Here is a 9108-nt window from a genome sequence, read left to right as displayed (position 1 = left end):
GTTCACTGCCTCTTCTTCCTCTCCGAATTCGGCCATGTTGATGGCCTTGCACTCTCCTTTTGGATTTTCTTCTGTATTGCTTGGAAGAGTACTAGGAGGGAGTTCAGTAATTTTCTTGCTCAGCTGTCCCACTTGTGCCTCCAAATTCTTAATGGAGGACCTTGTTTCATTCATGAAACTTTGAGTGGCTTTGATCAGATCAGAGACCATGGTTGCTAAGTCAAAGTGGTTCTGCTTAGAATTCTCTGTTTGTTGCTGAGAAGATGATGGAAAAGGCTTGCCATTGCTAAACCTGTTTCTTCCACCATTATTGTTGTTAAAACCCTGTTGAGGTTTCTGTTGATCATTTCATGAGAAATTTGGATGATTTCTCCATGAAGAATTATAGGTGTTTCCATAGGGTTCTCCCATGTAATTCACCTCATCCATTGAAGGGTTCTCAGGATCATAAGCTTCTTCTTCAGATGAAGCATCCTTAGTACTGCTTGGTGCATTTTGCATTCCAGACAGACTTTGAGAAATCAAATTGACTTGCTGAGTCAATATTTTGTTCTGAGCCAGTATAGTATTCAGAGTATCAATCTCAAGAACTCCTTTCTTCTGATTTGTCCCATTGTTCACAGGATTCCTTTCAGAAGTGTACATGAATTGGTTATTTGCAACCATTTCAATTAGTTCTTGAGCTTCTGCAGGCGTCTTCTTCAAATGAAGAGATCCTCCAGCAGAGCTATCCAATGACATCTTGGACAGTTCAGACAGACCATCATAGAAAATACCTATGATGCTCCATTCAGAAAGCATGTTAGAGGGACATTTTCTGATCAATTGTTTGTATCTTTCCCAAGCTTCATAGAGGGATTCTCCTTCCTTCTGTCTGAAGGTTTGGACTTCCACTCTAAGCTTACTCAATTTTTGAGGTGGAAATAACTTTGCCAAGAAGGCATTAACTAGCTTTTCCCAAGAGTTCAGGCTTTCTTTAGGTTGTGAATCCAACCATATTCTAGCTCTGTCTCTTACAGCAAAAGGGAATAGCATAAGTCTGTAGACCTCAGGGTCAACCCCATTAGTCTTGACAGTGTCACAGATTTGCAAGAATTCAGCTAAGAACTGATGAGGATCTTCCAGTGGAAGTCCATGGAACTTGCAATTTTGTTGCATTAGAGAAACTAATTGAGGCTTAAGCTCAAAGTTGTTTGCTTCAATGGCAGGGATAGAGATGCTTCTCCCATAGAAGTCGGGAGTAGGTGCAGTAAAGTCACCCAGCACCTTCCTTGCATTGTTGACATTGTTGTTGTTTTCGGCTGCCATAGGTTCTTCTTCTTTGAAGATTTCTGTTAGGTCCTCTACAGAGAGTTGTGCCTTAGCTTCTCTTAGCTTTCGCTTCAAGGTCCTTTCAGGTTCAGGGTCAGCCTCAACAAGAATGCCTTTGTCTTTGCTCCTGCTCATATGAAAGAGAAGAGAACAAGAAAATATGGAATCCTCTATGTCATAGTATAGAGATTCCTTGAGGTGTCAGAGGAACAGAAAAATAGAAGGAAGAGGGAGAAGAATTCGAACTTAGTGAGATAGAGTTCGAATTGTGCATTGAGGAGGAGTGTTACTCCATAAATAGAAGGATGTGAGAAGAGAGGGAGAGTTTTTTTTTTCGAAAATTAATTAGAAAGATTTTAAAATCATTTTGAAAAAGATTTTGAAGAAGATATGGTTGAAAACTTTTTTGAAAAAGATGTGATTAAAAAGATATGATTGAAAAGTTATGGTTTTAAAAAGATATGATTGAGAAGATATGATTTGAAAAACAATTTAAAAAGATTTGATTTTAAAAATTAATGACTTGCCTAACAAGAAAAGATATGATTCAAACATTAAACCTTTCTCAAGAGAAAAGGCAACTTACTTGAATTGTTGAATCAAATCATTAATTGATAGCAAGTATTTTTGAAAATGGAAAGAAATTGATTTTGAAAAAGATTTGATTTTGAAAAACTTTGAAAACTTGAAAAAAATTGCATTAAAAACAAAATCTTCCCTCTTGTGCCATCCTGGCGTTAAACGCACATTCTGGCGTTTAACGCCCAATGCACTACCCTTTTGGGCGTTAAACGCCCAACCAGGTATCCTGGCTGGCGTTTAAACGCCAGTTTTCCTTTCTTCACTGGGCGTTTTGAACGCCCAGCTTTTTCTGTGTAATTCCTCTGCTGCATGTACTGAATTTTCAGTTCCCTGTATTATTGACTTGAAAATAGAACCAAGATCAAATAAACAATGCATGCAAGACACCAAACTTAAAATAAGACACTAGACTCAAACAAGAAACATAAAATATTTTTTTTTGGTTTTTTATGTTTTTGTAATTTTTTTTGGATTTTTCGAAAATTATATAAAAAAAGAAAAAAAAGGTTTCAGAATTCTTAATTAGAACTCCAGGAATCATTGCAATGCTAGTCTAAGACTCTGGTCCAGGAATTAGACATGGCTTCACAGCCAGCCAAGCTTTCAAAGAAAGCTCCGGTCCAAAACACTAGACATGGCCAATGGCCAGCCAAGCCTCAGCAAATCATTGCTTCAACAGCAAGATTGATAGAAATCAACAAGCTCTTGTGATGATAAGTTGAAACCTCGGTCCAATAAGATTAGACATGGCTTCACAGCCAGCCAGATTTCAACAGATCATCATGAAACTCTAGAATTCATTCTTAAAGAAATTCTGAAAAAAATACCTAATCTAAGCAACAAGATGAACTGTCAGTTGTCCAAACTCAACATTCCCCGGCAACGGCGCCAAAAACTTGGTGCTATTGCCGGATCAAAAATTTGGCACTGATGTTACCGGACCAAAAGCTTGCCGAAAACTCGAACAATCCCCGGCAACGGCGCCAAAAACTTGGTGCACGAAATTGTGATCATCAATGGCGCCATCAACATGGTACGCACAATTGAAATCTCAACTCTTTATCACAACTTCGCACAACTAACCAGCAAGTGTACTGGGTCGTCCAAGTAATAAACCTTACGCGAGTAAGGGTCGATCCCACAGAGATTGTTGGTATGAAGCAAGCTATGGTCACCTTGTAAATCTCAGTCAGGCAGACTCAATTAGGTATAGATAATGAATAAAACATAAAGATAAAGATAGAGATACTTATGCAATTCATTGGTGAGAACTTCAGATAAGCGAATGGAGATGCTTTGTCCCTTCCGTCTCTCTGCTTTCCTACTGTCTTCATCCAATCCTTCTTACTCCTTTCCATGGCAAGCTGTATGCAAGGGTTTCACCGTTGTCAGTGGCTACCTCCCATCCTCTCAGTGGAAATGTTCAACGCACCCTGTCACGGCACGGCTATCCAGCTGTCGGTTCTCGATCATGTCGGAATAGAATCCAGTGATTCTTTTGCATCTGTCACTAACGCCTCACAATCGTGAGTTTGAAGCTCGTCACAGTCATTCAATCATTGAATCCTACTCAGAATACCACAGACAAGGTTTAGACCTTCCGGATTCTCTTGAATGCCGCCATCAGTTCTAGCTTATACCACTGATGAGCGGATAATTTGTACGCTTTTTGGCATTGTTTTTAGTATGTTTTTAGTAGTTTTAGTTGAGTTCTTAGTATATTTTTATTAGTTTTTAGTTAAAATTCACTTTTCTAGACTTTACTATGAGTTTGTGTGTTTTTCTGTGATTTCAGGTATTTTCTGGCTGAAATTGAGGGACCTGAGCAAAAATCTGATTCAGAGACTGAAAAGGACTGCAGATGCTGTTGGATTCTGACCTCCCTGCACTCAAAGTGGATTTTCTGGAGCTACAGAAGCCCAATTGGCGCGTTCTCAACGGCGTTGGAAAGTAGACATCCTGGGCTTTCCAGCAATATATAATAGTCCATACTTTGCCCAAGATTTGATGGCCCAAACCGGCGTTCAAAGTCACCTACAGAAATTCCAGCGTTAAACGCCGGAACTGGCACCAAAATGGGAGTTAAACGCCGGAACTGGCACCTAATTGGGAGTTAAACGCCCAAACTGGCACTAAAGCTGGCGTTTAACTCCAAGAGGAGTCTCTACACGAAATTGCTTCATTGCTCAGCCCAAGCACACACCAAGTGGGCCCGGAAGTGGATTTTTATGTCATTTACTCATCTTTGTACACCTTAGGCTACTAGTTATCTATAAGTAGGACCTTTTACTATTGTATCTAGAGACTTTTGGTAGCTATCTTTGTTTTATGCTATCTTAGAGAGGCTGGCCATTCGGCCATGCCTAGACCTTGTTCTTATGTATTTTCAACGGTGGAGTTTCTACACACCATAGATTAAGGTGTGGAGCTCTGCTGTACCTCGAGTATTAATGCAATTACTATTGTTCTTCCATTCAATTCCGCTTGTTCTTTATCCAAGATATCACTTGTTCTTCAACATGATGAAGGTGATGATTGACGCCCATCACCATTCTCACTCATGAACAAGGTGACTGACAACCATTCTTGTTCTACAAGCATCTGAGGCTTAGTGAATATCTCTTGGATTCCCGATTGCACGATGCATGGTTGATCGCCTGACAACCGAGTGCTCGCCTGACAAACGAGCCAACCATTCCGTGAGATCAGAGTCTTCGTGGTATAGGCAGGACCTGATGGCAGCATTCAAGAGAATCCGGAAGGTCTAACCTTGTCTGTGGTATTCTGAGTAGGATTCAATGATTGAATGACTGTGACGTGCTTCAAACCTGTAACCTACTGGGCGTTAGTGACAGACGCAAAAGAGTGATTCTATTCCGGTAGGGGAGGGAACCAAACCGGTGATTGGCAGTACTGTGACAGAGTGCGTGCATTAGCTTTCACTGCGAGGATGGGAGGTAGCCATTGACAACGGTGAAACCCTACACGAGCTTGCCATGGAAAGGAGTAAGAAGGATTGGATGAAGACAGTAGGAAAGCAGAGAGACGGAAGGGAAGGCATCTTCATATGCTTGTCTGAAGCTCTTACACCAATGATATACATAAGTATCTCTATCTTTATCTTTATGTTATTTTCGTTCATCATCTATACCCATTTGAGTCTGCCTGACTGAGATTTACAAGGTGACCATAGCTTGCTTCATACCACCAATCTCCGTGGGATCGACCCTTACTCGCGTAAGGTATTACTTGGACGACCCAGTGCACTTGCAGGTTAGTTGTGTGAAGTTGTAGTGTTCACAATTTCGTGCACCAAGTTTTTGGCGCCGTTGCCGGGGATTGTTCTTGTGTATGGACAACTGACGGTTCATCTTGTTGCTTAGATTAGGTATTATTTTTCTTCAGAGTTCTTAAGAATGAATTCTAGTGTTTCAAGGTGATGTTCTTATCATCACCAAAGCTGATTGATCATCATCAATTTAGCTCTTGAATGCAATGTCTTGCTGAAGCTTAGCTAGCTATGTCTAATTCCTTTAGACTAAAGCTTTAGACTAACATTGCATGATTCCTGGAATTCTCATTAAGAATTTTGATACCTTTATTTTCCTTTTCACTTAATTTTCGAAAAAAAAAAACACAAAAAAAAAAAATTAGAAAATCATAAAAACCAAAAATATATCTTGCTTGAGTCTAGTGTCTCATCTTAAGTTTGGTGTCAATTGCATGCATTCATTCATGTGTCTTAAAGATCTTCAAGTAATTCTTGATGATTTCTTACTCTGATCTTTGAATTCTCTTGACTTGAGCGTTTATGTGTCTCATATGCATTTTATTAGTGTCAGTAGTATACAAACTGCTAAGTTTGGTGTCTTGCATGCATTGTTATTTGATTCTTGTTGCATTTTGATTATTAAAAATCCAAAAATATTTTTAATTTGTGTCTTTTCAAGTCAATAATACAGAGAATTGAAGATTCAGAACATACTGCAGAGGAATTATACAGAAAAAGCTGGGCATTCAAAAATGCCCAGTGAAGAAGGCAGACTGGCGTTTAAACGCCAGCCAGGGTACCTGGTTGGGCGTTTAACGCCCAAAAAGGGTGCATTTTGGGCGTTAAACGCCAGAATGGATACCATTCTGGGCGTTTAACGCCAGGATGGTGCTAGGGGGAAGATTTTGTTTTCAAATCAATTTTTTTTCAAGTTTTTCAAAATCACATCTTTTTCAAATCATATCTTTTCAATCAAATGTTTTCAAAATCAATTTCTTTCCTTTTTCAAAGATACTTACTAACAATTAATGATTTGATTGAACATTTTTTGCCTTTTCTGTTGAGGAAGGTTTTATGTTTGAATCATATCTTTTCTTGTTAGGCAAGTCATTAATTTTTAAAATCATATCTTTTTAAAATTGTTTTCAAATCTTTTTTTTAAATTTGTTTTCAAATCAAATCTTTTTAAAATTGTTTTCAAATCATATCTTTTCAATCACATCTTTTTAAAACCAATCATATCTTCTTAACCACCTCTTTTTCAAAATAGCTTTCAATCAAATCTTTTTGATTTCTAATTCAAAAATCTTTTTCAAAAATCACTTGATTTCTCTTCCACTCTTATTTTCAAAAATCAATTAATGTTTTTCAAAAAATGTTTTCAAAATATTTTAATTAATTTTCGAAAAATTACTTCCCTCCTTCTCACATCCTTCTATTTATGGAGTACCACTCCTTCTCAATGCACAATTCGAACCTTATCTAAGTAAAGTTCGAATTCTTCTTCTTCTCCTTCTTCTTTCTTTTTCTCTTTTCCTCTGACACCTCAAGGAATCTCTATACTGTGACATAGAGGATTCCACACTTTCTTGTTCTCTTCTCTTTCATATGAGCAGGAGCAGAGACAAAGGCATTCTTGTTGAAGCTGACCCTGAACCCGAAAGGACCTTGAAGAGAAAGCTAAGAGAAGCCAAAGCACAACTTTCTTTAGAGGACCTGACCGAATTCTTCAAGGAAGAAGAACACATGGCAGCCGAAAACAACAACAATGCCAACAATGCAAGGAAGGTGCTGGGTGACTTTACTGCACCTACTCCTGATTTCTATGGGAGAAGCATCTCTATCCCTGCCATTGGAGTAAACAACTTTGAGCTTAAGCCTCAATTAGTTTCTCTAATGCAACAGAATTGCAAGTTCCATGGACTTCCAATGGAAGATCCTCATCAGTTCTTAGCTGAATTCTTGCAAATCTGTGACACAGTCAAGACTAATGGGGTTGACCCTGAGGTCTATAGACTGATGCTATTCCCTTTTGCTGTAAGAGACAGAGCTAGAATATGGTTGGATTCTCAACCTAAAGAAAGCTTGGACTCTTGGGAAAAGCTAGTCAATGCCTTCTTGGCAAAGTTCTTTCCACCACAAAGATGGAGTAAGCTTAGAGTGGAAGTCCAAACCTTCAGACAGAAGGATGGAGAATCCCTCTATGAAGCTTGGGAAAGATACAAACAATTGATCAGAAAATGTCCCTCAGACATGCTTTCTGAATGGAGCATCATAGGTATTTTCTATGATGGTCTGTCTGAACTATCCAAGATGTCCTTGGATAGCTCTACTGGAGGATCTCTTCATCTGAAGAAGTTGCCTACAGAAGCTCAAGAGCTCATTGAAATGGTTGCAAATAACCAATTCATGTACACTTCTGAAAGGAATCCTGTGAACAATGGGACAAGTCAGAAGAAAGGAGTTCTTGAGATTGATGCTCTGCATGCCATACTGGCTCAGAACAAGATATTGACTCAACAAGTCAATTTGATTTCTCAAAGTCTGTCTGGAATGCAAAATGCACCAAGCAGTACTAAGGATGCTTCATCTGAAGAAGAAGCTTATGATCCTGAGAACCCTTCAATGGAAGAGGTGAATTACATGGGAGAACCCTATGGAAACACCTATAATTCTTCATGGAGAAATCACCCAAATTTCTCATGGAAGAATCAAGAGAGACCTCAACAAGGTTTCAACAACAATAATAGTGGAAGAAACAGGTTTAGCAATGGCAAGCCTTTTCCATCATCTTCTCAGCAACAGACAGAGAGTTCTAAGCAGAATACCTCTGACTTAGCAACAATGGTCTCTGATCTAATAAAGACCACTCAAAGTTTTATGAATGAAACAAGGTCCTCCATCAGAAATTTGGAAGGACAAGTGGGTCAGCTGAGCAAGAAAGTTACTGAACTCCCTCCTAGCACTCTCCCAAGTAATACAGAAGAAAATCCAAAAGGAGAGTGCAAAGCCATAAACATGGCCGAATATGGAGAGGGAAGAGAGGAAGTGGACGCCACTGAGGAAGACCTCAATGGGCGTGCACCAACCTCCTCTGAGTTCCCCAATGAGGAACCATGGGAATCTGAGGCTCAAAATGAGACCATAGAGATTCCATTGGACTTACTTCTGCCATTCATGAGCTCTGAGGAGTATTCTTCCTCTGAAGAGGATGAGTATATCACTGAAGAGCAAGTTGCTAAATACCTTGGAGCAATCATGAAGCTAAATGACAAGTTATTTGGAAATGAGACTTGGGAGGATGAACCCCCTTTGCTCACCAAAGAACTGGATGACTTGTCTAGGCAGAAACTGCCTCAAAAGAGACAGGATCCTGGGAAGTTTTCTATACCTTGTACCATAGGCACCATGACCTTCAAGAAGGCTTTGTGTGACTTAGGGTCAAGTGTAAACCTCATGCCTCTCTCTGTAATGGAGAAGTTAGGGATCTTTGAGGTGCAAGCTGCAAAAATCTCATTAGAGATGGCAGACAACTCAAGAAAACAAACCTATGGACTTGTAGAGGATGTTCTAGTAAAAGTTGAAGACCATTACATCCCTACTGATTTCATAGTCCTAGAGACTGGGAAGTGCATGGATGAATCCATCATCCTTGGCAGACCCTTCCTAGCCACAGCAAGGGCTGTGATTGATGTTGATAGAGGTGAATTAATCATTCAAGTGAATGAAGAATCCTTTGTGTTTAAAGCTCAAGGATATCCCTCTGTCACCATGGAGAGGAAGCATGAAGAGCTTCTCTCAAATCAGAGTCGAATAGAGCCCCCACAGTCAAACTCTAAGTTTGGTGTTGGGAGGCCACAACCACACTCTAAGTTTGGTGTTGAACCCCCACATTCAAACTCTAAGTTTGGTGTTGGGAGGTTCCAACATTGCTCTAAGCATCT

General features: G+C 39.5%; 2 non-coding genes across 2 annotated transcripts; one reads left to right on the top strand and one right to left on the bottom strand.

Moving 5' to 3' along the window:
- Window positions 1–795: 795 nt before the first annotated feature.
- On the top strand, window positions 796–903 carry LOC130978006 (small nucleolar RNA R71). The gene has a single exon (XR_009085670.1). It is a non-coding gene; the product is annotated as a small nucleolar RNA R71 (small nucleolar RNA).
- A 6412-nt stretch (window positions 904–7315) lies between these two features.
- Window positions 7316–7423, bottom strand: LOC130977706 (small nucleolar RNA R71). The gene has a single exon (XR_009085387.1). It is a non-coding gene; the product is annotated as a small nucleolar RNA R71 (small nucleolar RNA).
- Between the last annotated feature and the right edge of the window lie 1685 nt (window positions 7424–9108).

Source organism: Arachis stenosperma, chromosome 4 (assembly GCF_014773155.1).
Source record: "Arachis stenosperma cultivar V10309 chromosome 4, arast.V10309.gnm1.PFL2, whole genome shotgun sequence".
Classification (NCBI taxonomy): domain Eukaryota; kingdom Viridiplantae; phylum Streptophyta; class Magnoliopsida; order Fabales; family Fabaceae; genus Arachis; species Arachis stenosperma.
The sequence above is the reverse complement of the archived record's forward strand: the minus strand, read 5'-3'. Positions and strand labels throughout refer to the sequence as shown.